Raw genomic sequence first — 26,911 nt, forward strand, 5'->3', positions numbered from 1 at the left:
TTTGGTGTAAGGAACTGCAGAGAGCCCAGAGTTCTGTATAGTAGAGATCGGCTTCTCAATTTGCTTTTAGGCCTGGAGCAAGGTTTTCTGACACCCTACCTCATTGTCGACCCCCGTTTGGGGAACTAAATGGCTGGAACCACTGACCTTCAACATGCTGCAGTAGGCTTATAGCTCCTGCTTTGCTAACTGTTTCCTAGTCCCTACTTTATGCTGACCCCCACAGGCCTTGTCTCTACCGAGTTAAAACCTAGCCTCCTCTAGGAGGCCACAGTTGGCAAAGACCTGTAAACAGATGGGTCATGGTGGAGTAGGTTTCCTCTGCTCAGGCTACCTGCTGCACTCATGCTTGGGGAAGAGAAGGTGTGCAGGAACAAAGTAAAGGAGGTCTTCTGGGGGCAGGCAGGGCCCTGGGCTGAGTTCTAAAGGCCTGGATTATATGGAGACTGGTTACAGCAAGAAGAAACAAGCTGCTTTGGGCTGGGCCAGCCGTGCAAAGTTGTTTTTATTCATGTAAGTGAATGAGCAGCCACATAGTAGAGAGGCCCCAGATCATTTCTGCAGGAGTCTGGGGTGTAGAGAAAGAGGTACCCTCAGAAAGCAAGTGGGAACCCGGGAGCATGGGGAGCACTTTCACCTGACTCCTTCCTGTTCTGTGTCCTCACAATCAAATTACAAGTTGGCCCTGTTTGTCTGGCCAGCATTTCTGCCTGCCCTTCAGTGTACGCCCAGGCTCTTAACTATGCTAATGAGTGAAATGACCGTCCCCTCAGAGCTATTCTAAGGCTATAAACTTATCAAGATTATACACCACAATTTAAAAGAAATTATAAATTAATACATAAATACTAAAAAATTATGTGTTAAAAGCTTAATGTGTTTGTATGCTTCATGTCAGAAGTTACTAAATATCATAATTCTGAATAGAGTTAATTTAGTCTTTTTAGGACTGAACACATGATCATCGTCTTCTGACTCTGGCTTTGAATTTGATTCCCAGCATGCATGCAGAATATTCACTACATACTTAATAAACCTGTGAACTTATCTCCTGGATCCACTGTAGTTATTTATTCAGCAAAAAGATGAAGGGTTAGCGGAGCCAGCGTCTCTGGTGTACCACTGGCTGGGGTGTGGTTTGGTGTCTCAGAGTGTGCAAATCCAACCACCTCGCTTTTAGAGCCCTGGATTCCAGTTACAGGAACCTTTTCCCAGGAAATTGGTCCAGTCTTCAGAGTGTTTCAGATGCCTTTTTACTTTTGCAGATCTATAGAAATGTAAAAAAAATGAAATTTTTGAATGATTTTTGTTTTACAGATTTATTTTCTGGAGCTCAGCAAATGTACTTCAGCTTGAAAATTTATCTTATTTCTTCGAAAATTTAGATATTTGGCATTAGTCACAAGAGATGTGCCTTTCTGTTAACACTGCTGAGAAAAAGAACTAAAATGTCTGCTTCACATGTAGCTACCATGCTAGTACCGTCTCCTCAGCTCCACAGCAACGTGTACATCCCATGTGTCTGCTCTTTCTTCTCCTTTTCATCTTACTGAACTTTTTGTTTCTAATGATCCACCTCTTGTATATTTTCCCTTATTTTAGGCCTGACGAAAGTCTATAAGCTTCTTATTAGTTCAGATGACTTCTACTTGTCCCTGGACGTGGACTCCACTGTGTTGGGACGAGAGATACAAAGAACTTGTCGTGTTGGGTGTGGTGAATAATACCCAGGAAGACCATTTCGATCACAGAAAACTAACCTATTGTTAGGGCTGACTGGAAATTAATACTTTCCAGCTAATCTAGTGGGACATGGCTAAACTAGTTCTTATTACATATTATTTTCATACAGGTTCAGGCGTATTGTTTACCAGGGCTTATCTCCAAAAGAACTCAAACACTTGTAACTACCTCACAGTGTTAGACACTCCAGGTGTTTTCTTGGAGTTCTAAACTTATAAGTAATTTCAGATTTCTTGAGGTTATTTTACTTGTGCAATCAAGATGCATAATTATAAGTTACAGGTAGTTGTGCAAACAAGAATCACAAGGAATCACAAGAGTGCCTAGTAATGAAGCGTGCGCCAACATCTGTCCTCATAGGAGTGGGAGACTAACCTAGAGACTGCTGTTTGTAACTTTGGTTTTGATCAAAATTTGAACATAGTAATAACCGTTGTATAATTCTGCAGAATATTGGTCCCAAGGACAGTCAACATGCTTGGTTACTGTTCTGTATGATCATTGCATCTTCCATGTGGTAAATGACAAAGTAAAGTTGCCAGCAATACTGAATGGATGGGTCAACTGAACATATACACACACACAGAATCTGGGTTGTGACTATGTTGTTAGACATAGAAAAAAAGTTTTTAAAATTGCTTATGAGGAGAAATCAATAGTAACATATATCACAGCAGGAGTGGCTAAGATATCCCCAACCACTGTGTTTCAGTTTTCTGAAATGGGCCCGGCCATGTTGCTCTGGCCTCAAGTTATAGGACTCATTGATCCTCCTGCCTCAGCCTTCCTCGTAGTGGGAACTACAAACACTAAGCTATACTCTGCTTGATAAAGACTTTAAAGCCTTATCACTCTATATCAAGTTCTTTCAGATGCCAAGGGATGCATGTCCTTTGCTGTCTAGTGTTTTGTAGATGGCTAAGTTAAGGATTATAAAGTACCAGTTTTTTGTTTCTTTCATTCTATACAGACACCTGTTCTCTCTCTCTCTCTCACACACACACACACACACACACACACACACACACACACACACACCTACCTACCTACCTCTTTAGGTGAAAACTAAGAACTTGAAGAGTTTAATAGCTTGCTCAAGTTCACACTGCTGATCAGTAGCAGAGCTGGGATTTGAACCAGCAAGGTCAAATCCAAAGCCTTTTCACTTCTTTTTCTGGATGCTGTGAGAATCACTGTGATGTATACACCATTCTCCACCCCACTCTTCACTTCTCACCTCCTTTTCATCACCTCTGCTCCCACCCTCCCCTCCTGCTAATGACTTCCTTAAGTCTACACTCCAGCAGGGAGGACTCAGTCCTGTATGAGCCATGGCATCCTCCCTGCGTCCTGCCTCCTTAGAGAGTACTGCTTCCTCTGGCTTCAGCAGTGCTAGATGAGTCTGCTCATCCACCTTGCTTTGCCCAGATAGTTCTTCCTCTCCACTTGCCAGGGCTCCAACCTAGATTCTGCCCCGCTTGCTCTGCCAGCAATGTGCCTCCTTCCTGCACCAGCCATTGTTACCTAAGACAGGGACTCACTCTGCAGCCCGTTCAGGCTGGCCTTGAACTTGTGGATTCTCCTACCTTAGGCTCCCATGAGGCACCACAGGCTTGGGTCATTGTTCCTCACCCCAGGAAAGGTCTCTCCAAACAAATGGGTGTGCGTGATGGTTAAAGAGGATGTGAACATCTCTCTTGTTCAGCACAAGGCAGTTCCAAGAGTAAACTCCTGGCGCTTACTTGACAAAGCAGAATTTCATTAGCAAAATTGTTTAGGAACTCTGATGTGCTGTTTGGCCATTACGTTCTTTTGAAGAAGAAACCCTTGGTTTTTATAGTCCTTTTCCATAATTTTTGATATTGACAATTATAAAAATGATATTTGGTGAGAACAGTTTATATCATAGGGGATAGCAAGATGGCCCAGTGGGTAAAGACACTTGCCATCAAGCCTGAGGACCCGAGTTCCCTCCCTGAAAACCACATGGTGGAAGGAGAGAACCAATTCTTTCAAGTTGTCTACTGGCCTCCACACATGAGCCATGGCACACATGCACCCCCCTCAGATAGATGGATGAAGGATGGATGGATGGATGGATGGATGGATGGATGGATGGATGGATGAGTAAGTAAATAAATGTAATAAAAAATGCATCCTGGGCTGGACAGTGGTGGCTCACACCTTTAATCCCAGCACTCGGGAGGCAGAGTCAGGTGGATCTCTGAGTTTGAAGCCAGCCTGGGCTACCAAGTGAGTTCCAGGAAAGGCTCAAAGCTGCACAGGGAAACCCTGTCTCGGAAAAAAAAAAAAAAAAAAGGCACCCTGGTAGTGAGAATAAGCCTATTATGCTGATGATGAAAAGAACAGGAAATGGGGAACAGTGTGATTGAGGCCATCATGTACCCCACGCGGTGCTGGAGGCATCACCCAGGCCCGTGATGGCTAGGGCTCTCCCTCCACCTGCCCTCTCTGAGGGACAGGCTCACAGCCTTCTCTGAAGCACTCAGCATGGTGTATTCCTGCCTTCCCTCAGCAGTTCCTGCACCTAGCCCTCCCTGGACTGACCTTCAGTAGTCTTCAATGTTAATCCTGCTGTTGATCCCAGGATCCGATCTTCCATCTTCCCGAGGTCACATCAGCCTTTCCTAGGAAGTGGACACCAGGAGAGGACTTTGCTGGGGCCGTTACTTTTCTTGTAATTCTTTAGAATTCCTAGCACTTGGTGTGTGGCGCGCGCACACACACACACACACACACACACACACACACACACACACATGCTTACTTCGTACCACTTTTCTTTCTGTAGTATTTTGGCGATACTTTTTTGTACTTGTCTGGGACACCTCAAACTGATTACTATGAAATAGAAAAGGCTGTGTCAACTAGAGTTAGGAAGAATAGTGTTTTCAAGTAAACCTGAATGTGATTACCCCATGTACCAGTTTTTCTGCACATCTTGGTAAAATAGGCCTTGAAAGAAAAGACGACCTCTAAGTTCAACATTTCTGTCTTATGATCTCCATCTCACAGACCCCAAGCCCACCATCCCCTGTCTCCCACTGAGCCCATCACTTTCTATTCCTTTCTCTAAAATGCTTTCCTTCCCTCTGCATTTCAGTCAGCTTCCTCTCCTGACTGAGGCCTGCCCCTCTCCTCTGGCCTCTCTTCTCTAGGCTTCTGGGTTGTGCACTGCCTTCGGGCCTGCAGTCCTCACTGCCTTCACAACTCACTTGGAACTTGTCCTGAGCCACTTTTCACCCTCTTTTGTATAGGAGAGATGGCATGATGTGGCCTGGCCCAGTTCTATTATGTGGCCTTTTGTTCCCAGCAAGATTGTTCACTTAGAGACTTCGTTTTGTTCCATTTCTTTCTATTCATATTGGCTCGCATGGTTAACAGTAAATGCATGTTAATGATTACTCAAGAGCTCTGATTGTGTAATGGTGGTGATTGCTGAGAGTGAATGCCTTGTTGGTGTTAGCACAGCACTGCTACATTCCTGCCTCCCCCTCATCTGGGTCCATACAGAGCGGTAGTTTTCTCTTGCACTCTCTGGGGGTTGAGTGTAGAAAGCTAGCAGGTTATGGTTGATCTTGCTTAATTTAAATACACTGGTTAGTCAAGTTCTACAGTAGTGTTTGTTCGCTCTGTCCTTCATAGAACTGCCCGTGGCTGGTGTTTAGTATTGACTGCAGGACAGAGACCGGAGTAGCAGACTTCCAGAATCTGCTTCTTGTGTTACAGAACAGAGGGCCTCAGGTCACCTAGAAATTACAAATACCAAAGGGATTCATCTGTAGAATTTCACACCATTAGACTGGAGTTCGGTTTGTTTTTAAAAATAAGGTATTTCTAATTGTGAACCACTGCATTAAATTGTATATTTGCCCACAGTTTAAGTTATATTTGAGTTTATTTCAGCCTAGACATCATAAACTATTGGGAAGATGATCTACATTTCACCTCCTTCATATACAGGAAAGTGTCATAACATGATACATAACTGTCATGGGTGAGGAGAAAACAACATTGACAACTTCCCTCTGCTGGGCCCCTGGTAAGGACAGGGTGAAGTTTATGTGCTTGCTCTTCTAACCAGTCTACCTAGAGCTTCACAAAGTCCATCTTTTCTCAGTCCTTCTAGATTATGAGCATCTTGAAACAACCTCTCTGCACTCTGTTCATTTTGGACATTGGATCTGTGAATTATCACTTATACATAGCTATGCAAATTCAAATTAACACAAGATAACTAAAAGTAAAGCTCATCCCTTGAGTTTGGCCAGTGACATTTCGGTAACTAGCCTGATAATGGTGGCCTCACTGGCCCAGGACATAGAGAGCCTGCCCATAGCTCTAAGCCAACTCACTCCCAAAGTGAAGGCCCCAGACCATTTTTGTGACACTCACATACCGCACTTCACAGAAGAGCCAATGACTGGGTGTGAGAAAAGATGGAGGACTAACGGACTCCAGAGCAGCCTTCTGGCCCAGAATGTGTGGTCAAGCCAATAAGGTTCACAGCAAAGCACACTGGCCTGTTGAAGACAGATATCCACTCACGTTCCTTTGAAGTTACCTCAGGATGGGTTCTTGGGTACTCTTGCTGTCTTCCCAGGATGTGCTCTCCAGTGAATTCCTGACAGGACAGCACTGTGGATGTGACTGTAACTCAGAGGAGTGTTTAGGTCATAATGCTGTTAAAAATCAAGCCACAAGCACTTTCTTTTGAAGTTTTCACAAGTTCATGGGACTCAATATGAAGGGTTGCTTTGGTGTTTTTAATTTAACTGAAATGCTGACATCTGTTAGAAATCCTAGCAAGGCCAAGAACCAGGTTTACCCCTTGTTGCCTTGCTGGTGGAGCCCAGTTTAAAATGATAAAAAGTAGCAGGAAGCCTCAGGTGGGGAGCCCCAGCCCCAGCAGGTCTAGTGATCCCTGCTCTTTGGTTCCAGACATCTGCTTTCACTTCTGCCATCTGCTGGTAGCTCAGACACACTCAAGCTTGATTTCACCATTATGTAGGGGAGGTTTGGGCACCTGTTTATTTATATTCTCCTCTAGTGTTTTGATGCAGTGTTGCTTATTAGGTTTGATCTCTTACTGGGAGCTGTTTTAACTTATTCTTCATCCCTGGCTTTATAGGAACACATGAATATAAAACAGAAAAAAAAAATATAAAATTCTGAACACCAAATTATTTGAAATTCAGAGTCAGAGACACACTTGTTAGATGGTGGTTTTTTGTTTTGGTTTGGTTTCATTTTTATTTTTGAGACAAGGTCTCATAATGTAGACTTGCAATATAGACCATTCTGGCCATCTTTGTGCCTCTGCCTCCTAAGTGCCGGGCTGACACCTGACTGTGAGGTCTTAGTGACATGATGAGGTGTCTGAGAGCTGATTGGGTTTTACCTAATTTCGAGCTTTGTATTATATATGGAGTAGAGATTTTGTCTGCTAGCTCACTATAAGGACTCCTTGTCTAGGAATTCAACTCAGTCTGTCTCTTTCTCCATCTCTATCTCTGTCTCTCTTTCCCTCCCTCCCTCCCCCTCTCCTTTCCTCCCTCCCCAGTATAAGGCAGGCAAATTGGTTTCTAGCTATCACTAACATGGTCAGCTCTAGGACTCTCTGGGCCTTTAGTCCTTTAGTCTCTCCTCCTTCTTGAGGTGGCCTCTCGCACTGAACATGGAGCTCACTGAATTTGCAAGGCATGATGACTAGTAGGCCGCAAGAATCTGCCTGTCTCTGCCTTCCCAGGGCTAGAGTTACAGACCTCCCCTGCACCTGCCTTTTCTGTGGCTGGAGATCTGAACTCACGTTCTCACGCCTGCATGACGGGCACTGTGCCAACAGCCATCTTCCTGTGTTCACTGAGCCAGACTTTCCCCTATCCACACTGCTCTGTCTGCCAGGGTTTGCCAGCCTAAGATGGTCGCCATGTCCTGGGGGAAAGAGAAATGTGTTTCATCCACAAACACATCTTCTGACTCAGTAAAGGCAGGTAAAAGCTTTAAAAAGGGCACCAGTAGAAATGTCCTTTTCTGCCGGCTTTGGCTCCTTTTTAAATTTCTTAAAAACTGGCCTGACTGGTCAGTTATTTTTCATTTTCTCAAAGAGGAAGAGTAACCACAAATATTAATCTCAATTTTTCCACAGTGGGGAAGGCTGAGAGGTAAAGCCATGTATTTTAGGCCCTCTCTAGTAACAAAATAGGACAAGAACCCATGTCGCTGCTCCCAGGCGAGTGCTTTTTACACGAAACTAGAGCAGCATTCGCTCAGTCCTCCAAGCCCAGAGCTGCCTATTAGACTGAGTCTTAGCGACCTGTCAGTTGACAGTGTAAAAACAATCCAGTGTTGGCGATGCTTCCAGTGTGCTAAGCCTCCTGTAAATGATTTACACCTAGCAAACAGAGGAATAATTTTTTTTAATTACTCATCCCAGGCATGTATGCATTTCTTTTTAAGTGCCAGGGCATCACAAGCTGTGTGTAGTGTTGACATGGCAGGAAACTAGCCAGTAGATGACTTAGCCTTGTCAAAGATACACACTGTTTCTAGAATATCCGTCCACACTATATGAGAAGCCAGTACTAGCATGACCAGGTGGTTCTTAGTGTGACAGGCACTCTGTTTCTGGGAGGGTTTTCTTTCCCAATATGGTAGGTGGCAGACACTGGATGGGTGGACTGATTGCTCTGTACCTGTCCTGAGTCTGCTAGGTACCACAGTGCGAAAGTCTGCCTTTTTCTAATGATGCTAATGTACAAAGTGAGCAGAGGATGCCATGACAGAACAGTGCATGCCTACTTAGCTTCTATTTAGTTTTGCAAAAAGATGGTAGGAGGTGAGCATGCTTTTGGATGCGGTGGTTCTCAAAGAGGGTCTTTTTGGTGGAGAAGAGGCGGTGTGGGGGTGAACTTATTTCCTAGTGTACTTTGAAGTCTGACTGACTCTATCTTTCTCTGGGGACATGATCTTGGCAGTATTTTTTGAGGTCTTAATTTTCTAGTAATAATAAAAACATGTATCTTCTATCCCCTCCTTCAAACACTTATTATTACAATTGGAGGCAGGTTTTGGGGGCCCCTGATAGTATTGCTTCAACCATGTCAGTAGTCGGCAGGCTGCTCACAGTGTTGCTAGGCAGAGAAAGGAAAGAGCCCCGGGGAAATAGGTGCCAGTTTTGACTGTGCATCTTCTCGCTTCTCTCCAGTTCCAAGCTGAGCCAGCCCTGTTTCTTTAGATGGTCATGGACCTTCCCTTCCTCCCCTTCCCCAGGACTTAAAGTTGGCTTCTTCCCAAGCTATGTCAGTTTTTCAAGTCAGTTGAGAATGTCAAAGTGGCTGGTGTTGAAAGAGCCAATATGTTAGAAGATGCTTGAAGCCAAGTAGAACATTTACATGAATTAAAGACTATATTAGTGGATGGTTTTGAAAAGTCAGATTTGAGCAGGGTTAGGAATGACTTGTTGAATTAATACTTGTATATCAGACATGTCTTTGATAAATCCTTATTAAAGTTATTCCCAAATAAGAAATAAAGTTATCATTTTACAACTGACATATTGTCTCTTGTGGGATACAGTTCAAAGATAGGCCTGTGAGGTTCTTGAAGCAGTAATACAGAGGAAGCATGTCATAATGAACTTAAAAATACACATGGAAATGAGGAAAGGTCTGGGGACTATTTGTTTCTCTAATTCTGCTTTTCTTCTCCTAGCAGTTGGCTTTTCCAGTGTGTGTGGTTGCTTTAGTGTGTTTATGTGGATTAAGGGGCTGGACCGTGTCACAGAATTGTGTTTGAAAACTCTCACAACTCTAAAGCAGAAGTAGTAAACCTACTCAATTCATCTTGCTGTCGTAATAGTGTATACGTCACTGAGATCTGGTGTGCCTTCAATCCAGTGATTGAAAAGTCAGGCTTTTTTTTTTTTTTTTTTTTTTTTTTTTTAACATCGCTAACTCAACAATCTGCCCACATGAAAACCAGTGGTTGTATGTCCCCATGTGTGGTGATATATATATAGTGTGTCCCCCAAAATATTGTGCACCCTAATAAACTTATCTGGGGTCAGAGAACAGAACAGCCACTAGAAACAGAGGCCAGAAAATGGTGGCACACACACCTTTAATCCTAGCATTCTGGAGGCAGAGATCCATCTCTGTGAGTTCAAAGCCACACTGGAAACAGCCAGGCATGGTAACAAGAGCCTTTAATCCCAGGAAGTGATGGCAGGAAGCAGAAAGGTATATAAGGCGTGAGGACCAGGAACTAGAGCTGGTTAAGCTTTTAGGCTTTTAGCAGCAGTTCAGCTGAGATCCACTCGGATGAGGACACAGAGGCTTCCAGTTTGAGGAAACGAGATCAGCTGAGGAATTGGCGAGGTGAGGTTAGCTGGTTCTGCTCCTCTGATCTTCCAGCGTTCACCCCAATACCTGGTTCCAGGTTTGTTTTTATTAGTAAGACCTTTTAGAGATTCCGTGCTACACCCATGTGCTAGGACACGAAATCCCCTTCATCATTCACCAAGGACTGCCACGCTCAGGTGTGGCCTTCCTTGTGTAGCAGCTCCCTCACTTGGCTGTTTGCAGTGTGTGAGTCCAGATGGATGTGTGAACATGACCTAGGGGTATGAGGAAGGTCAGAGAGGTGCTGAGATGGTTGACTCGGGCTCCTGTGGCCCTGTGAGCTATGTCTAGAAACTGTTTTGTCGCTCCAGTGACCCTTAACTGGGTGCTCCCTAATGAGTCATGCTCTTTCTAAAAGAAATGCTCATCTTCCCTCCACCTCTCCTTGAAGAAAATGCCCATTTCAGAATTACTGAGTTTTTGTTGTGGCAAAAGGGAGTTGAAAAATGAAATGGTAAATGAACACATATATTTGACATGAGGATGAATGAGGCTTTGATTGAATCGTCTGTATTAGACATGGTGAAATTAATACAGTTTGGGGAAGTATTTTAAAAATAATTGAACTTCTTGAAATTTGTATAAATGTGTTTACTGTGTCTTAAACCTGTTACTTTCCCCAAGTTTCTTAAAGTATACTTGTATTTTGCCTCACACAGTTTTTAACCCCCTTAACAAAGCTAAAGCTTTTCTGGTCACCTGACTGTGTGAACAATGTGACGTTGTGAATTTTAGAGATTTATTTAGTGTGCTATAATAGCTGTTGTCAGACTTAAACACATATTCTCCGTGATACAGGGATGATTTAGGAAGGAGCTGAAAAGCCCTGGCAATCAAAAAGTATTTCTTTATTGTGTGGATACTCAAAGGCCTGCAGGGTCAACAGTTATAGCCTTTATAAAAACTAATCTCAGGCGCAAACTACAACATCTGATGACATCACACTTAGGAAATGAGTTTTGCGTTCTGATCAACCGTGGAAATGTTTATAATGTGCTGTGTAACAGCGTGTGTGACGGTCACAAGCCCAGGGAGGAGCAGACCAGGCAGGCATGCATGTCGCTTATCAGGTATGAAGCTTGCATTTGCAAGTGCCAGTGTTCTCTTGTGTATAGAGGATATGTGGAGAACTTGACCTCTCCACAGGGCAAGCTCTGAAGGGGAGGAAATGGAGGTCTGCCAGGCTTGTTGGCTGGAGTCACGGACGAGAGCAAGGCCCGTCTGAACTGCCACTCAGTTCTTACTCTGCCTTTGCACGGCTGCTGATTAGAGTGGCTTTCGCCCAATTACGCTGTGATTATTCCGCTGCACTGTAATTGACTGGGGAGATATGCTAATACCTGTCATTTGGGATGATAAAAGATGAGCGGGGGACGCAATGCATTATTTAGCCCGGCTGTGTGATAGATGAGGGATGCACAGAGTGCTTTAATTGCTGAGAAGAGAGGTTAAGCTGAACGAACGGATGAATTAGAAATGAGGTTTTTTATGGCTGTGGAAAAGTGAAATAAAGGAAAATGTGCCCTAAACTAAGGCAGCAAATAGCAGTGAGCACGAGGCGACTAGATCTTCCAAGATCTTATTTTATCAATTTAAATAGAAACACAGATGTAGTTTAGAGTTCGGTAAATAATAAGCAGAATGAGAATATATAAAACATCCTATATTAAGCAAAAACAATTGTAGAATCATTTTTACCTTAGATGGCAATATTTGTGATTTGTGAACTCTTAAATTTACAGTTTCAGCTCCTGCTGAATGTAATATGCAGCATTTCTGATTTCACATCTTTCAAATGTAAGCCTCGAAGCATCTACGTTCTGTATGCCTATTTCTGAATCAGTGCAGACAGGGAGACTAAGAAGGATGAATATTTATAATACCAGGAGAATATAATAATATAATTAGAGAGTACAGATAATTCTTGAGTGACAGAGTCGGGGTACTCAGTGACGTGTCCTCATGAGCCAGTTAGGTATTGGCATTTTCTTGGAAAAAACACAGGAAAGAATGTAATTTCCCTTTTCATGGTGTTTCCCATTGTCACACCCATGGGTAGTCTCCTGTCCACATTTCTCAACAGTATTTAAATTGTCTTCGAACTTCTGTGGTTATTTGTAAGTTGTTGGTTTGCTTTGTGTTAGTCATGTTCAGTTAATAGGAAATGGTATGGCAGATGCAGGCTGAGCAGCAGTTTGCAGAAGTGGGCATCTCAAAATGAAGACAGGCCTTGCACACACCAGCTAGCTCCCATGCAAATCATATACCACACCAGACAGCGATATACGAAAGTGTCCCCACCCCACACAGAACTGCTGTTTTATCCTGTGGGTGAGACGGCAGCAATGTGGGGGAGGGGGGCGGGGGCTCACCGAGCTGGTGCTTCTGTGAAATGAAGGCAGTGATGTTTCTACATGGTTGAGTTCTCTGCAGCCAGCCAAGCTTCAGTCTGCTGACTCAGCACACTGACCCAGAACTAGCTTCCAGCCCAGCCCCAGGGTGCCTGGGTCTGTAGGGAAATCATACATCTGAAGATGGTGCTGCCTTCTGCACTCAAATTTAAGGTTTCTGGGGGCTGATCACCTTCTTCAGATACAGTCAGCCCCCTTCTTTCTTTGCTGTTGCTTTCTTACTTGCCTGTCTTGTTTTTCGGATTTGATCTGAAACAAAGTAAAGCTTCGATCTGGGTCCTTTCCAGTGCTGTCCTTGGGATTCCAAAGCGGGCTCTCATAGCTATGAGGGAACATAGTGAGGCAGAATAGAGGATAGAAGGGAAATCCACACGCAGGCAGGCAGCCTTAAAGAGTTAGGATTAAATGACCATGGCTAGGACAGACACCAGTTCATGCCAAGAACTGAAAACCTGACCTGCGCCTGATTCAAGCGCCACATTTCAGAAAGCGAAACACCACAGCCACCCTGGGAATACTGTGCTGTATTGACCCTGCTTGTCAGTAAGCTGTGCCCTTTGGTACTGAAAAGAAATGCAAGCTGGTCACCCCCACCCTACCCTTCCTTCCCAACAGGTAGTTACTGAATGCTGTAACTTTGTGTCTTAATCTTAACCAATTTTTCTCTTAAATATGGACTTCTTTGAGACCTTTGCTCACAAAGAGTTTGCTTTGTTTTACATGTTTAAAAAAAAAACACAAAACTTCATTCTGTAGCTTTTTGTTGTTTGCTTGATGTGATATGTCTCACTATAAATTTGGTTTATGGTTAAAGAATTGTATGTCAGGAACTGCATGTTGTAACATTCTTTGCCTTAGACTGAGTTCTTCCCTTTGAAAAATGCTGGGACATGAAACAGCTTTGTAACAGGAAGCAACATAAAACCAGCTTCCTTCTGTTTTCTCAGCATCACTGCGGATCTTACTGCTCAGTTAGAGGTGACTGCTGTTTCGGTTCTGGGCTAATAAAAACATTGTTTATAATGGTTCTGAGCTAATAGAAGGTTTTTTTTGGTATGCGGGTATGTGACTCTGTACCAACCTCATTTTGGGGTTTAACACTAGCTGCAGTGAATAATGGGGGGTTAGGCAGCCCATTTTGGCCACATCACACACTAGGAACTGGATCTCGTGAGAGGATGCTAACCAGGAGAGCTTCCTTCTCATCTAGGGCTGCTGCCTCTGTTGTGCGATAGATTTATGCCCCGTGGCCTAGTTTAGAACATAGTGGTGAGAGAGAAAGACACAGCCTATACCTTCTTACAGGGGTCACAGGTACAGTGCTGCGTGGTCAGGTACCTAAAGCAATTCTAACAGGCCATCTCTGCTTTATGGCAGAATGAGAAGCATTAGCAAAATACTCATTTCCTATGCCACTGTGTCTGTGGGCCAGATGGCCAGTGCCTGCCTCCTTTGCTCAGGATCTCACAAAGTAGCTCTAACAGGACCAATGAGGTTGGGTTTTTATCACTGGTTGGCCAAATTCTCCTCTGTGGCTACAGTTCCTGTGGGAGGTCAGCCAGGAACCTTACTCAGTTCTTGGAGATCTCAGCTCTCGGCAGCTCCATGTGATGGTCCAGCACAATTGCTTCATGTCTCACCCACCTTTTATAAAGCTTTCTTCCTTAACCAGGCCCACCCAGAACAATACGCCATTGTTAGCTTAGAGTCAACTGGTTAGGACCTTAATTAATTACATAGGCAAAAATCCCTCTGCTCTACAAAGTAACATGATCGCAGGAATTCTGTTCCTTCCAAGCACAGCTCTGTTCACGCGGCTTCTGTAGGCCTGTGGAGGGCATTGGTCTTCTTCCCATGCAGCGCTCCAGCTGGCCGATGGTGTCTTGTCGTTCTGTTCTCGGTGCTGATGGCCACGGGTGCTGATGACCTCTGTCTCTTCTTCCAGTGGCCATGTTTGGAGAAGATGAAGTCTGCTTAGCCACAGAGCAGTGGTTCTCAACCTGTAGGTTGTAACTCATTTGAGGGTTGTGTATCAAATATCCTACATACCAGATATTTGCATTACAGTTTATAATAGAAACAAAATTACAGTGATATAGTAGCATCCAATTTTATGGCTGGGAGTCACCACAACGTGAGAAACTGTACTAAAGGGTCGCAGCATTAGGAAGGTTGAGAACCCCTGCTGTGCAGACTTGAGATGCCAAGGAGGAAAAGCATCAGTGTTGAAGAAAAATATTAATAATATTATTATTATTTGGAGTTTTGATGTTGACTACTCATTTTGGAACATAAAAAGACACCTTTTTTTAAAAAAAAAAAACAGGGATTCTCTGTGTAGCCCTGGCTGTCCTGTACTGCACTCTCTAGACCAGGCTGGCTCAAACTCGGAGATCCGCCTGCCTCTGCCTCTGCCTCTGGAGTGCTGGGATTAAAGGCAAACGTCCCCACCACCTGGAAAAATTAACTTTTTAAAACATTCTAAATAATTACTAATATATTCTCTAAGTTATGTAAATAAACACCACATATAATATAGTATATATTCTTTTAAAATTGTAAACTACTTTTTTGTCTCCTAAAACTCAGGGTTACTCTTTCTTTTAAAATTCTATGCTGAGATGTGAATTTACCTCAGCTAACATCTGGTCCCTTCTAGAATAACCTTAAGGATAATTACGTATTTTCAATAGGATTTCTATGAACTTGAGTTGAGTCCCTTCTGTGGAGGAGCTCCGCAGAGCCAAGCGTGGAACTACATGGAACTAGGAAGGCTTGAGGCAGGTCTAATGATATTTTCTTAATTACTCATATTTGGAAAATGTGTCAAAATGTAAATTAGTAGTTACTGCACTGGATTCTCAGATCAAAAGAAAAACTTGGGAGGGTTGATTTGAGATAGGCCAACACAAATAGCTCACCCTGTGCCTGGCATGGTAAATGAACTTCTGATGTCAGCAAGCATTGTTTTTGTTTTCTTTCTCAGAACTTTCTCAGTTTTAATGGAATATTTTATGGATCTAGTTCTCTCTGGGAGTCTGCAATTAAAAGATGGAGTCTGAGGTGTGGCCAGCGAGCCGCTGGTTCCTCTGCAGACTGAGGTCCCTGGTACCCGATCTTACCTTCCTTCCACTCCCCTCTCACTTGTCTCTCGCCAGCTCAGGTGTGCTATGTTCACTGTGCTCAGGAGGAGAAGCACCGTGCTCGAGGGGGAAGGCCTGTTGCTCAGGTTCTCTGCTCACTTGCCCTGCCTTCTGTGCTGGGGACACTGGGACGCTCCAGGTGTGGTTCCAGCTCTCCCTGATTGCAGGGCACTTTAAACAGTGGGGCACAGGTGCTAGGGAGAAGGCACAGTGTGGCCTTGGGCAGCGGGCATTGAAGGGGCTCTGGGGCAGTTCTTGTGAGGCCAGTTGTCTCACCGCCGGCAGGAAGAAGAGAGAGAAGCTTGGCTTTCAATGAAGGACTGAGAGGGTGAGTGGAGCTTCGGTGTTTCAGGGAGATGAGTTATGAGCTGCCACGGAGTGAGTCTCTCCAAAAAGATGGCGTTCATTCATCAGCAGTGTGAGATCTGTTGGCATACAAAAGACTGTGGAGATGGTATGTCGATGGGTGTGTGTTGTTAAGCTTTTCAGGAGCAAATGAGAAAATGGGTGTTTAGAAAATTGGCAATTGCATTTGGGTTTGGATGAAGAATCAACTAAGCTGTATCATTGTGGGTTTTGGGGTTTTTGGTTTTTATAATAAGGGATGATATAGAAGCACTCTGGTGCTTGCTTCCCTGCCTTAAAATTTTACCACATGGTGATTTCATCCGTAAATATTCAGTGGGATACAGAGAATATGAGGCTTGTTAAGGATGAAGTTGGCTTCTTAATAAAAATAGGTTAAAGAACATTTGTTTTTGTACATTACCCACTCTTTCTGGGACTAGCTCATGCAACATTCAGTTTCTCTCAGTGAGACAGGCCCTTCGAACAGCACCGGGCTTAGGATGATGAGCAAGACCCTAGTGGCCCTTTATTTCCTCCACCCTTGAATTCCACTGCTGGTGTAAGCAGCAGCCGTGAAGCGCCTGCCTGGGAGAGATGGCGGTGGTGGTAGTGGGTGTGTGCCCAGGACTTGTGAAGACTAGTGATTCTTCGTGTCCTCATGGTTCCAGGCTCATGGAAGGAGCACTCTCTAGTTGACATGAGATACCCTAGGTTAGAGGGAGAGCAGGGAGTGTTGCCCTTCATTTCACTGTGGTACTTCTTCATCAGCATCTGAACGCCTTTCCCATCTGCTTCCGCCTTTCCAAGAGAGCTGGTTCTGTGGGCAGCACATCAAGAGGAGGAGTAATATTCCTGGCAGGGCACTTGAATTTCTAATGACCAGATTCCTGGCTTAAATGCAATTACCTGGACACCCAGGCAGGGTGAACTTTTGGAAAAGAATGTAATTAGTGAAGCAGGAACTTTGCTACCAGCTCCCTGTCTAGGTACCAATGCTAAACAGAGCCTGCTAAGTTCGCATCTGTGCAGACCATCAGTCAGTGCTAGAACCCTTCCTTAAGACATCCAGGAGCACCTCTCTGCTTTGCATCCAGAACACCGATGCTACCACATACAGTGCTCAGTTTTGTGTGTGTGTGTGTGTGTGTGTGTGTGTGTGTGTGTGTGTGTGTGTGTGTGTGTAAGTGTTAGGAATGAGTAATAGCTAGAAGAAAAATAATTACCAAATAGTGCATTATCTGGATGAGCGTTGTGTACATGGATGAATGGGTGTTAACCTCAAGGTCTGTGCAGAGGAAGGAGATGACTTCATTGCTCTGTTACCTCAACAGCTTTTCCCAATCGATACTTTTCATTAAAGATTAAATCAACCCCCCCAAAGCTTTAATCAAATTTACCTATAGAGGTTTATAATTATCTTAAAATAATTTTAAAGTCTAGGGTGGTAGAGATGAGTCAGTGGTTAAGAGCACTTGCTGTTCTTTCAGAAGACCCAGGTTCATTTCCCCACACCCACATGGAGGCTCACAGTCATCTGTAATTCCAGTTTCAGGGGATCTGATAGCTTCTTCTGACCTCTGGGCACTGCATGCATTTGGTATATATACATGTAGGCGAAATGCACATGCAAGTACAATTTTATCTATCTATCTATTTTGAGACAGGGTCTCTCTGTGTAGTCCTGACTGCCCTGAAACATATGGAGTAGACCAGCCTGTCCTCTAACTTAGAGATCTGCCTTCCTCTGCCTCTCCAATGCTGGGATTAAAGGTGTGCACCACCACTGCCCAGCCTAAAATTTAATTTTTAAAATAATTTTTAGATCCATGGAAGCCAAATCTGAAACATCACTTTTTCTCTGTTCCTCACTTTTGAGAGGCCCGCCATGCAGTCTTAGCACAGATTCAGCCTACAATGGCATTAAGCATCTGCTTGTGGTTTATTTTACATGTTTTTGATTTGGTTCTTAGCCCCCTGCTATTTTTCCCCCTTCAGCTTCTCTGAGCTCTGTCCTTCCTTTCCATTTCAGCAGATTCTTTGTCCACACCAAGGTTAATTTTGTCGGTCTATGGTTAGTTAACTCACAAATGGTCTTTTATGGCTTCTTCCCTGTGGAGTGCTGGTCCTTTCCTGCACCCTTCTTAAGACACGCCCCCACTCTCACCCTGTATACACAGGCTCTGCTTGGGCTGGCTGGCTTTCTCTGACACCACTCAAGCCATCTCTGCAACCAGGACATCCGTTAATTCCTTCCTGTCCTTTAATGGTGGTATGAACATCGAGTTGAGTATCTTTCATGCATTTAATTATGTTTTTATTTAGACTGTAGTAAATTAGAAAGCATGCTGCCTAGAGCCCGGCTGCACCTGAATGCATCTTTGTAAACTGTTGCATAGCATACAGCCATAGAATTGCACATGACATTAATAGCATAAAATACTGAAAGGCATGCTGAAGATGGCATGCATTCCTCCCTGTGGTCCCCAGCACCTCTAAGGGCCTTGTTTATGTTATTGCTGCTGGTGTTGTGTTAGTGTTACTTGGGTCTTATGTCAGATCTGCAAGGTGGCTGTGGCAGGTGATATTCCCATCTTGTAGGCAACAGAACTATGTGGTGAACATATCCTGTCCACCACCTAGTGGGTGGGAGCTAGGCACTGGTCGAAAGTGTTTTACTTAATTCCTATTCTTCTGACTTTTACCATCATAGGGTTGCCAGATTTGGAACAAATTCAAATTGAATTTCAAAGAAAGAGTAAAATTTTATTGAGTCCAAATACCATGTAGCTCATACTTACACTGAAAAGTATTTGTTGTTAGGCCAAAGAGATGGCTCAGCAGTTGAGAACGCTGACTGCTCTTGCAGAGACCCCAGGTTAACTCCCAGCACCTACCTACACAGTAGCTCACAACTGTCTGTGACTCCACCCCTAGGGTTTGAGCCTCTCCTGACCTCTGCGACCTCCAGGCACGCAAGTGGCACATCAGACATACATGCAGGCAAGATACCATACACATAAAATACATTTTAAAAAGTTGTTGTTTCTCTAAAGGGCAAATTCAGTGGGGTCCAGTATCTCACCTGATCATCCTAATCCATATACACCGTGTCTACTCATTGCCAGTTCTTCAATGGTAGGCAGGAGTGGTTCTGGGTTCAGCCCTTTAGGGCTTTCTCATGGCTTTTGTTTTTATACAATCCAATTACTGGCAACTTAATGGGAGTGTCTCTGCTGTAGTCTTCCTGTTGCGGGTTGTACTTAGGGAGTATTTTCATGGAAAGGACATCATGCTAAATTCTTTCTAGCAGCTAATATGCAGAGTTTGCAGAGGGAAAGTGAAATAATAAATAGGAGTGTTGTTGAAAATAACCCGGGTGAGCTGTTGCATTGGGAGATAATGCAGTGTTCAGCAAAGCCCCAGTGCCGAATCTGGATCCCCAAAAACAAAGCTCCCACACTGGAGGCTTTCGCTGTCTCTTGCCATTGAGCCTCTCAGTTTCTGCTGCTGATTGCCACAGACCCGAGTTTGCTTTGAAAACTTGCTGAGTGTTTATAGAATGGGAAATTGATGGCAGCTCTCTCCTTGGGACTGTCTTGAATCGTGTCCCTCCTGTGCTGTTTGTTATTCTGTCCAAAGCCTCATCTATTAATCAGTGTTGTAAAGTACATCTTAAAGAACTGATTACACTGGAATGTGTCCAGCTGGACCATCCTAACCCTGGGCTTTGAAGAATATGGAGAGTACTTCATGTGGTGGCTTTTCTGTCTCCCTTTAAAAGTATTTTTAATTCTTAGACTGTAGCAAGTGCCAAGGCAAGTCATCCACTGGAACGGGTGAATGAGCTGCCAATCATTTTCTTCTTGCTCTCATGAACTGTGTGGTGCTGGTGGAGGGCGGGGCATTAGCGTTTACTGCACAAGTAATACTATACACTGTGCCATGTACCAGAGGTTGACAATTGTGTGTGTGTGTGAGAGAGAGAAAGAGAGAGAGAGAGAGAGAGAGAGAGAGAGAGAGAGAGAGAGAGACTGAGAGAGAGGGACTGAGAGACACTCTCACTGAACCTGGAACTCACCAGTTTGGCTAGGCGTACTGGCTAGTGAGTTCCAGGGGTTATCCTGTCTCTGTACCCCCTTCCCCAGCACTGAGGGTTCAGACGTGTGCTGCCACCTTTATGTGGGTGTTAGGGGTTGGACTAACTTGACATGTATATGTGAGTTTCCAAGTAAGACCTCCAATTCCTGTGTAGTGTGCGTTGTTAGTAAGCCAGTCTTCCTGGTTCTGTTATGGTGGTTTTTAATGTATGGAAATCTTGCTGATTTGTGGCCCTAATCATCTACTTCCTGTTATAGCTTCCAATGGCTAGAGAGTTACCAAGGAGAATTTCAGTCCTTCATGGTTTGTCCCAGGACGGAATTACTTTAGCAGATATCTATAAGCCTGGGTCTGAATCCCCACACAACTCAGAAAGCCATTGTTTCCAGTAGAATATGCTGTGGGGGAGCCATCCCTGGTGATTAAATACTTCCAGGTTCTAGTATTGATGAAGGCCTGGGACAGCCCAGAACCTCTGTCTCGTCAGTGGGGTCCTGCGGAGGCACAGAGGTTCCACTGCTGTCCCCAGAGTCCTTGTTCCTTCCTAGGCTGAAGGGCCCTTGTTACATACAGTGCTGCAGTTTCCCTGAGATAGACCAGTGCATCTGTTCTGATCACAGGGCGCTGGCTTGTCTCCTTACGCTACCTTCCTATACCTGCTGATAATTACCTGTCCTGTGTATTTTTAGTAATAGCAGATGCTGTAGAAGAGAATATGTTTTCCTTTCCATTGAGAATCAGTTTTTCAGGAGTTAAAAATTGCCATGTGTTTGTAAACACTGAGAATTCAAAGCTTATTTTTCCTGAGAGCTTGTTGAGATGGATCTTTGTTTTTAAAGGTTTATTCATTGTGTGTGTATTTAGATGTTTCATCTGCATTTACATCCATGCACCACGTGTGTACAGTGCCCACAGAGGCCAGAAGACAAAGGTATCTGATCTCCCAGAACTGGAGTTTCAGGTGGCTTTGTGAGCTGCCTTGTGGGTGCCAGGAATTAAACTCAGCTTCTCTGGAAGAACAGCCAGGCCTCGTAACCCTCTTAACTCCTGGGCAGTGGCTCCAGCCCCCGGTTGTATCCATTTCTAGCGTAAAAGAACAAAAGGTGATTTCAGAGCCTGCACTGTTTTGTGTCCCTACATAAATGCTTCTCCCAGCGTTTCTTCTAGGGTGTGAGTGTGGTGTTTCTCACAGTGACTGCTGAAGGCGAAGCTTTCCTTTGCATACTTCTAACCCTTCTCACTCCTGTGTAACCCAGGGCACTGCGCATCAAGCGGGACATTGGCCATGCTCGCCTCTGAAGATAAAGTTGCCCCCACCCTTTTTTTAAAGCTACAACTATTTTGACTCTGAGTGTTATTGGTTCTATACTTAATCAAGATATATCATTCCATATGTGTATCCCTCTATATTAATTACTTTTATTAGAATTTTTTAATTTAATTTAAAAAATGAATCAATTATGCATTCATTAAGACTGCATCAAGATCAGTTTGTGTCAACCCTTGATTTAACAGGCATAGTGTTGTTTGAACCGGAACAGGTAAATGAACCCTGCCGAGAAGTCCTTAGTGGGTTGGGACAGTTGTGCTCATAGGGTCAGGGGTCAAATCATTATGTACCCTTAAGAACATCTGTTGGAGATGGACTTGTTGCTTTTCTGAAAGCAGGTCTTATTTCTTATTTCCAGGACAATGTTCAAGAGTAGTGTGTCTTATTTTTATTTTATTTAAATTCTTTTTTGTTTTGTTTTGTTAAGACAGGGTTTCTCTCTGTATTAGCCCTGGCTGTGCTGAAACTTGCTTTGTAGACCAGGCTGGCCTTGAACTCACAGAGATCCGCCTGCCTCTGTGTCCCGAGTGCTGGGATTAAAGATGTGCACCACCATGCCCAGCAAGAATAGTATGTCTTGGTGCTAATTTTGCTGTCCTTGCCTCAAGGTCGGGTTTGTTGTTGAGACAGGATCTGGCAGTATAGCCCAGGCTGGCCTGGAATTTGGATTGTAGCCCAGGCTGACTTTAGACTCCTACAGAGGTCAATTTTTAAATAAATATTATGCAAGCATAACAAATGCAGGATCTGTACAATCATAATATTTAGTTTGATACCTTGTCTCAGAACACACATACTTGCGTGATCAGTAGTTAGTAGCCACCAGAAGCCTCACTGTGGCTGCCTGAATCCTTCTCCAGCCAAGCCCCTCCCACCAAGAACAAGACCATCCTGAGGAAAAGGCATTACTATGTCACATGCCTGCTGGTAATCAGCCAGGCAGGCTGATTTCTCCTCTTGTGTGTCATAAGTTTTTGTCGAAAGAGCCACCAAACTTGGAGGTGCTGTCAGCATCCATTCAAATGGTATCTGATGATTTGGTGGTGGAAAATGTCCACAAGAGAGTGGCCTTCAAATTGAAAAGCAATTCTTAAGAGTTAACATACGCAGAAAGGAAGGAAAATAACATTTTCTTTCAATTTTGCCTTTCCATTCCTTTTTTTCAAAAATTCTTTTACATTTAACTTACGTGTTTGAGGGGCACGTGTGTGAAGATCTCGGGAGTGATCTGGTAGGAGTGAGTGAGTCAATTCTCTTCTTCTATCACGTAGGTCCTGGGATCAGACTTGCTAGCAAGCACTCCTACACCATCTCGCCGGTCCATTCAGAGCAGTGTGCACAATCTGAATTTTTATTTCTCTCTTGATAATGAAAAATACAATAAGATGCACATTAGTTTAAACATATCATGTGTTAAATTCCCTAGAGGCTCTGTGGAAGGAACCTTAGTGATATGACCTTCTCAGGCAAAGCCTTGTCTTGCTGTGTGCCACATTATGGTCCTTAATAATTTGCATATACCTGAGTCGGGACGAGCTTTGGTTCTAAAGCCCACAGTGCCTAAGTCCCTTTGCTAGGATACCAGGGTGTTGTCTAGCTATTGTCTGTTCCAGCAGGAGGTCAAGGAACTAATTGCAGCGAGGTTTGGATATTTTCAACAGAGCAGAACTAAGTCCCCCCTCCAATAAGATGAAGAGAATATACTGAATTATTAAGTGATTTCCATTCCAGGAAAACAGTGGACCTCCTGGAAAACACCCAGATAAGTTGGTTATGGAGTTGACTGGAAGCAACAGGAGGAAAACCTCCATTAGGGTAGTGCCCAGGAAACCAGAAACCTGGTGTGCAATGGGAGAGCCAGACTGAAGTCTCATCCTCTACTGGTCTCCTGCAGCGTGAAACACATTGGTTTCCCTATTTATCATGATGGCTGGCAGGCTTAAGTGACTTTAAAAATGTTTTAGAGGCTTGATGTGCTGGCCCTCTCACTCCTCCTCCTTCAAATAAAAAGGGGAGTGGGGAGAAAGGTGTGTCACACACACACACACACACACACACTCACGCTGTGAATAAGAGCTGCCATTTACTGTATTCTCTGTAGTTTCAAAGAGGATCTCGGGTGCTTTGCTTTATCACTACAAACCAGTTACCAATGAAGAAGTGGAGGTCAGATAATTTAGTAAATGTGGTTAAGACTGAACGGTTAGTGAGGAGGAGTTGAAGGAACGGAGTCAAGTTCAGACCACTAGCCCATGCTCTGAAGCACCAAGTCTGCATCAGCTCCCGTCTCGCTCCCATACTGGGTGAGTCTAAGAATCTCTGGGCACTAAGCAGCGTCACCCTGTTGGGGCCTCTAGTGACAAATTCTTGAAAAGAAACTGGGCTCAGAATTAACCTGAGGCACTTGGGCTCTTGCTGAAGCAGAGTCACCCTCAACCCCCAGTTCCCAACAGGCAGGGTTGCAGTTTTCTTCTGCAGGACCCGGCGGTCCCAGGGTCTGTGTCTGCCCAGAGGACTTCCTTCTCTGAGGCTCACCATTGCACCTGCTTGCTTGGCTGTGTATGTCTGTGGCATATGCCCAGAGCCTTGTCTGTTTGGGTTTTTTTTGTTTGTTTTTTGTTTTGTTTTGTTTTCATTTGTTTGTTTGTTTTTGTTTTTTGTTTTGTTTTTTGTTTTTTGCCTTTCCCTCCCGGTTTCACCATTGGTCTGTTTCATCCAGCCACCCAGAAATCGTGTGTGCCACAGTGCCCGTGCTGGCCTGTCCTCTGTTCTGAGGACTTGTAAGCGTGCATGATCGGCTCTTCCATAGGTTGAGTTTGGGGAAATTTAGGTTCAGTTTCTGCTGTAGCCCCTATGTTTATGAACTAAAATAGTTATAAACACTTCAGAACACAGAGCTCTGTGATAAGCAAACTATTGATCACATTACATTGGAACAGGGATTCATTGCAGGCTGGGAACTGTGCTAGGTCACACATGGTAAGGTCATGACTTAGGGCTCCCCAAGCAGTCTGCCTCCACCACTGGGTTCTCTTAGATGTCGCTTCTGTGAGACCTGGGGACAGTCAGCATACAGAACAGGGCAAAAGCTGGTGATTGACCAGTTCTAGCAAAATTCTTAGAGACTTGGTATAAATTCATCTAACTTCTTGCCATCTGACTTCCCTCTGGCCTTCACTATGAATTCTTTGTTGTGTTGGAGGCGTCCGGCCTGATCAGGTAGGCTTTCTTGGTAGTACTCTGCTTGTAGTACTGGGAGTTAGTTGTCCTTGGGTGAATCAGTTTATGGTCACTTGATTTACAGGGCTGTGTACAACCCCTGTGTTAGCCACTTCCAAGGAGATGGGGTGAATGTGTTTGTAAGTCCAAGGAGTTGGAGAACCAGAGCATGTATTAAGACACACCAAAAGGGAGAAATCAGAATGTAGAAGCTCTGTTTGCAGTCGCCAAAGGAGGCAGAAGGCTGGCTTCTGTTGTGCATACTACATTGTAGCTTCTGCATGCATTTGCATGTTGGCTCTTCCGTTTACCACTTACAAAGTTGTTTTGAAACAGGCTGTCACTATAGCCTAGGCTGACTTGGAACTCACTCTGAGGCCCAAACTGGCCTCAAACACATGGCAACGCTCTTGATTTTGCCTCCCAGGGCTGGGATTACAGGCATGAGGCACCTTGCTTGTCTCAAAGTTATATGCTTATTTACTAAATGAAACAAGGTTTTGAAATAGTTGTGTGCTACATAAAGACTGAAATAATAAGTATTAGGAAATGCTGTTAGGTGCTGGTGTGCATGTTTGTACACAAGTACACACTCACATACATGAATGAGTACACGTACACACACACACACACACACACACACACACACACACACACACTTTTTGTCCTGTTTGATGATGTGCTAGTGGGCTAATGAAAATACCTATCAAACCAAAGCCCATACAGTGGGTCACAGAATGTGTGCATGAGTTTATAAATATCCACTTCTCATTTTAAATGCGCAGTGTGGAGGTAAAGGTTCCCGGGGCCTGTGCCAGTTCTGATCATCCTGTACAGGTCTTAACGGCCTGTAGTGTGCCTCTTCCAAGGGGGCAGGGATAAAGTTCCGCCTCTCTACACTTTAATTCTTCTTTCTCCTTCAATTACCTGAAATACTATTGATGATCCTCAGTGGCATGTTCCAGAAGATCACTAGTGGCCTCACACTGTACACCTTGGACATCAGAAGCTGCTTAGAAAGCTTTTAATCAAATAAATTTCAAAAACAAAAACACATTTGCAGCCTGTTAGGGGTCAGTACTACTGACTTCGTGCAGGGAGGCTGCAGGTACCAGCTTCTGGAATGTGCTCTCGCAAAACCCGCTTCCCCACCACTGGAAATACAGACTCAGCTGGGTTTCTTCCCACTCCTGAACACGTAGACTCTGTTTTCATCATTTCCTCACATCTCCTGTACTAGGAATGTTCCCTTTTCCAAGAGTGACCCTGCTTAAATGCTGAGACCGTGGACCAATTGCCGGGGTCTAAAGCTACCATGGCGAGTTTTCTCTGTGAAGAATTCAGCATCAGCTTGACACTGATAATCCTGAGTAGTAGGTAATGAGAGGCTGCAGCCAGTGGGAAGGAATTCCTCACATACCCACTTTTCTATAACAAGCAGCAGTCAGTGGCTCGGCCTCTTCAGGAAGCAGCGCCAGAGCCAAGCAGCCACACAGCACTCCGGAGCCCCAGAGACCAGCGCTTGTCACTTGGTAATGCCCGTTGTTCTCTTAAGATGAATGAGGTCATTTATAACTACAGTTTTTTAAAGATGCACAAATTATAAAATTGTCAGTTTATATATCACCTTGATAGAAGACAACAGGTTGGTCCTTTGACATCTTATATTCATATACATAATCATGGGCAAAGATATGTTTCACTTGCAAAAATGGTAATATGGCAATAGTTAGAAATAACATGGTGGCATTGCTGGTCATTTTTATTTCATTTGCTGATTTGTTGTTGTTCTTAGGCATAAGCTATGTGGCCTTAGTTTTTCTTTTTTTTTTATGATAGTGCAGGATACCTTGAAAGTATTCTTTTCATTGCTAACATCAGCCCCCTTCCTGGGGGGAATTTCAGAAGACCCCTTTTTCTGTTGCTTGTTAAAAGTCGTCGGCAAAGTAAAGTTAACAGCAAATGTCACTTCATAATTGCTGTAAAGATCACACAGCTGTGCTCTGCGCAGCATAGGAGCTCTGCTTCATTTCCTGCCCAGATCCAGTTTTGCAGCCTGTGGTGAGGAAGCCCAGTGGCTTGCTGGCCACTGCTGCGGACCAGCAGGCAGGCCAGAGCAGAGCCACGTGGGCAGAGGGCTGCCAGCCGGGTACTGCCTGTCAGCTGCAGGGCTTCTGTCCTTAGCTTCTGTGCTTG

General features: G+C 44.2%; 1 protein-coding gene across 4 annotated transcripts in view; it reads left to right on the plus strand.

Moving 5' to 3' along the window:
* Arid1b (AT-rich interaction domain 1B) overlaps positions 1-26,911 on the plus strand; it is a 369,773-nt gene that overhangs the window by 219,638 nt on the left and 123,224 nt on the right. The gene's annotated exons all lie outside the window — the stretch shown is intronic.

The sequence above is a fragment of the Onychomys torridus genome, chromosome 19 (genome assembly GCF_903995425.1).
Source record: "Onychomys torridus chromosome 19, mOncTor1.1, whole genome shotgun sequence".
Classification (NCBI taxonomy): domain Eukaryota; kingdom Metazoa; phylum Chordata; class Mammalia; order Rodentia; family Cricetidae; genus Onychomys; species Onychomys torridus.